Raw genomic sequence first — 4,803 nt, forward strand, 5'->3', positions numbered from 1 at the left:
GCCACAGGGACCACTTGCCCCCCGCCTGCCCCTGAGCCACCCCAGCTGCCCCCTGCCCCCTCCCTCCACACCCAGCCCCCCTGCTCCCTCTCTGGCTGCCCTGCCCAGCACCTCCAGGTGGTTCCACTGAGGTCCAGGGCCACTCAGGTGGGCGGGGCAGTGAGGTGCTGGGGGTGTCCACGTGTGTGTGCAGGTGTGCGGCGCCCTGGGGGTTGCGTTCGTTCCTTATGTCTGTGAGCCTTCATTGAGCACCTACTGTATGTCATGCCTGTGCTTGGCACGGGTGCTAAGACAGATGGTCCCCAGAGACAAGGAAGAGGGGATGTGGAGGAGGCCCTGCTCTTAACCAGAGGTAGGAATGGAGAGAATCTCCCACCTGGAGGATGCTGGGAAGATCTGACTGCGGGGTGTGAGTACCGCAGGACACTGGGGGCTGTCATCTGCTAGGAGTGACACCCCCGCCCTGCTCGGAGTGTTGGGCCGTCTCCATTTTATGCTTAAGGAGACAGGCCTGGCGAGGTCAGGGTCACTCAGGCAGCCAGTGATAGAGGTGGGGCCACCACAGGCTGCCTGACTACAGAGCACCTTTTGTCCCCCAGGGTCCCCACCATCTCCCATCCCCGAGCCCAGGGCTCCGCCGCTCAGTGCTACAGTCCCTCTGGGAGGCCTTGGAGACCTCAGCCCATGAGACACCCTGATTCTGCTGCAAGCCAGGGGCCTGCTCTGCCCCGATTGTTCCGCCCAGCGGGACAGCCCTGCCTCCAGGCCCCTCTCCCCACATCCCGCTGGCCTCTCCCCTGGCTGCCTTCCCGGGCGAGAGAGCCGAGCAGGCCGGCCTGGCTCCCATGACCACTCCGAGCTGGGTGCATCCTCCCGGGAGCTCCAGCAGGCCTTCACGGCCTCCCAACGGATTGACCACTGTCCCTGACTCTAGGAGTGGCGCGCTAAGTCCCTGCCTGGGGCTGGGTGGACAAGGAGGCCTGGAGGGGGAGTGTCCGGCCCAAGATCACAGTGAGTGAGTGGCAGAGCTGGGCTTGCTACCTGAGCTACTTCGCCCCAGCCACCCAGCAGGTGCCCCCTTCCCTGCCCCTGTGACCTCCCAGGAAACAGAACTGATCTGGGACACTGTGTCATCTTTCCTTCATCCGGGGTCAGCTGGGGGCCGAGGGGTGGGGACGGCCAAGCCAAGGCCTTCCAGAAGGCCTGCCAAGTGACTGGGCTCCCTGCGGGAAGACAGGGCTCTAGACCCAGCTCGGCCTACGCCTGAAAGCTGCTGCTGTGGGACAGACTGTCCCCAAGATGGGTGGCGAGAGCCCCTCGGGCATGGAAGTCCGGGGGAGGCCGCAGGCCAGGGGAGAGGGTGGCAGGTGTCCCCCGAGGCACGGGGAGGTTGAGGAGGGACTCTGGATAATGCAGGCTCTCCACTGAGCCTTGTGGGGTGGGCAGGCCTTGAAGCGGGGAGACTGTGGGGACAAGGTCCAGCCGCCAGTGCCTCGGGGAATGGGGCAGCGGGATTGTGGGTTGGTACTGTGCTGGGTAGTTCCCACCACCAGCCCCCACGAGAACCCTACGAAGCAGGTCATAGCCACTCACTTTCCTTTTGACTCAGCAGTGATGGGGCATTCGTGGCAGGAACACAAAGGGTGGGGTGTCTGCCCTCGAGGAGCTGACTGTCCTCAGAGATGAGCGTTAAACCGACCGCTGGACCCTGGGTCCCTTACGGGGGCCAGGTGCTGTGTGTACAGCTGTATGGACTGCAGATCCCCACGGAGGGGCCCGGAGGATGGGCAGGTGTTAGCATGCCAGTGAGGGAAGGAGCGGGAACTCCCTTGGCAGAGAAGCAGCATCATTGCCCCCACTTAGCAGAAGGAGAAACTGAGGCTCAGCACGCGAGTGAGTTGGCAGTGGAGCATGGATCAGGTCTGATCAAGTCCTCCCAAGGGGCAGCGGTGACGGGAGAGGACCCCAGACAGCCGGGTGACAGCTGCTTGTTGGGGACTTCAACTTTCCACATCTGGGAAAGGGGCTCCCCCAGGGTGGCCCAGGTCAGGACAGGCTGGGACTCTGGCATCCTCCAAGTTGAGCAGTGGAGCCTGCACTAGACCAGAGGTTTGCGAAGCAGGTCAGGGTGCAGGTGCATGTGGTCTGTTTCTGGCAGAGAAAGTTTGGTGTCCACACAGGATGCTATGAGAAGTCCTCCCCCTCGTCCCCTCCCTGCCAAAACCCTCCCTTGCTGGGGAGACCCCAGGGTGCTGCCTGTCTGTTCCCCGGGGCACTGACCAGCTGCTGGTGATGCTGGGTGAGAGAGCAAGGTACTGGGTATTTATTACAGAGTCTCCTGCCCCCCCCCCCAGATTAGGAAGGTTTACCAGACCCCCTGCCAGGAGTGGGGGTGCTGGATCATTTCACTCAGCATTCCCCACTAGTCCTGGGGTGCTGCCCGGGCAGGACCCCACCGTCGTCAGGCTGTGCCCTGGTGGGTGAGAAAGAGAGGGCCAGAGATGTGGAGCGCAGGACTTAATCGAGACCCAGGGCTCCTGACTCTCCTTCTCACTGGTTGGTGGGGAAGTCTTGCTGCTTCTGTTGGCTGAGGACAATCCCCTGGAGGCCTCAAGCCTGGAGCCAGTGCTCACAGGTCAGTGACACCCTCTTTCCCTCCCTGCTGCCCCTCCTCTGCCTCCCCCCTGCTTCCAAGCCTTTCCTTGGAGAAGGGCACCCCTGCAGTCTGACCTCGCTGAGTTTGGACCCCCTCCTCCCATCGAGTACAAGAGAGGGCAAGGAAAACTGGGTTCCACACGAGTTTAGAGCTTGGAGGACCCTTATGGGGCGAAGTCCGGGCCAGGAAGACAGTGACTTGTCCACGGTTGAGCACAGAGCTAGAGGTTCCGGATCCAGGTCTCCAGCCTCTGATTGTGCAGTCACAGGTCATCTGCCCGGGTGTGGCTCCTGCCACTCCTGGGGGGGTAACTGTTGGGGCTAGCTCAGACGGTCCCAGCATCTTCTCCCCACTCCAACCTTCCCAGGTGATTCTTGATCTTCAAAGACTGTTGGGGGTCCCAGGCTTCCCCCATGTAACCAAGACCCCCTCCGCCCATACTACCCCTGGGAGCCCCCAATCTTGGCCCAAGACCCCTTTGATTCTCTATGGAGCACAAAGGGGGAGCACCCCTCCTAACGAGTTTGTGGGAAGATGAACGTGTCCACCCATCTCCTGGCGCTGCCTCTCAATGTGACACTCCCCGTCCCCAGGTGCCCACAGCCCTTGTCTGGGTGCCCCCGCCTTGCCCGCAACGTAACTGCCTGTGTATAGTATAAATATATATATTTTCTATATATAAGATGTATAATATAAGGCTCCCCAAATATATCTGTGTGTGTGTGTGCGTGTGCGCAGTGAATGGCGGTCCCCATCCTGGGCCCCCACTCTGGACTCCCCCACCACCTGGTTAAGTCTCTCAAGAGTGAATCCAGTGGCCCCGTGGCACCCTCCTCTATGACATCTGTCCATTTGTGGTGAACCAAGTGAAGGTGGTGACTTCTGGTGACATAGTAATAAAGTGAAGACTCAAAACCCGCCAGCGGATGCAGAGCGTGATGGTGTTTTTTTTGTCCTTCGTGAGTGTGGCTTGGCATTTCCCTATCGCCTCTGTCTCCCCTGACCTGGAACATGCTTTATTGTTCATAATTGTTTAGTTAAAATGTAAAATCATTACAGTTGAAGCCAGTACCCCCCAACTTGACTTGTGTACACGCACACACACCCCATCGCCACTCCGTAGCCTGGTCCCTTCTAGAGGCAGCCAAGATTAGGAGCGTGACCTCATTCCTTCCAGACCGTTACCATGCGCTTATGTACACACATGTTTGCAGGACACTGTTTTTAAAGTTAGCTGCCCTGAGCTGTTTTAATACTAAAACAGATCCTGTAAAGTGCCAGACTCTGTACTGGCCTTAGGAGTTCAACAGTGAACCAGGTAGACAGTCCCTGACCTCACAGAGGTGGCCTTCCAGCAGGGGAGATAGATGTTAAACCAACATGCAAGCAAAAATCTCAGCTGCGTGAGTGCTGAGCCCCTCTGAGCAGATGACCCTTAACCTGAAGCAGACCCCTGGGACATGTTGGGACTGGGCTCCAACCCTTTGGGTTTGGCTAGACCCTGGGCCTCACTGTAACAGCCTTTTCCTTCAGTCTTCAAGAAGATTTATAAACGATGAGATGGTTGGATAGCGTTACTGACTCAATGAACATGAGTTTGAGCAAACTCTGGGAGACAGTGAAGGACAGGGAAGCCTGGTGGGCTACAGTCCATGGGGTCACAGGGAGTTGGACACGACCAAGCAGCTGAACGGCGGCAGTAGTCACATCGTTCTCCATTTGCACTTTCTGTCCTTGAATCTTTATTCAGGTGTTCCCTCCACCCTGCAGTGACCAAAGCACTTACCACATATGTTACCTGTCGAAAGACTTCAAAAATTGACAACGAAGGACTCAGATCTGCCATCTGGGGTGGGGGTGGGGGAGTGATTCAAAAGACTATGTCTTGGGTCAAGAAGATGGGTCCCTAAAAGGGCTGAACGGGACATCCCAATGGAGACTGCCAGCCTTCCAAGATGACCAGCCCTCCACACTGATGTGGGTTTTCAAAAAGTCATCATATGATGGCCATTCACTGGACTGGAGGGAAGTCTGTAAAAGCCTGAAAGGCTTAGTCAGGACAATTGGGGAAAATGTGAAAATGCTTTAAAAAAATATTACTAGTTTTGAGAATCAGGGCCACTATATAATTTTCAAAGCCCAGTTCA

The sequence above is a fragment of the Capricornis sumatraensis genome, chromosome 4, assembly GCF_032405125.1.
Source record: "Capricornis sumatraensis isolate serow.1 chromosome 4, serow.2, whole genome shotgun sequence".
NCBI lineage: Eukaryota > Metazoa > Chordata > Mammalia > Artiodactyla > Bovidae > Capricornis > Capricornis sumatraensis.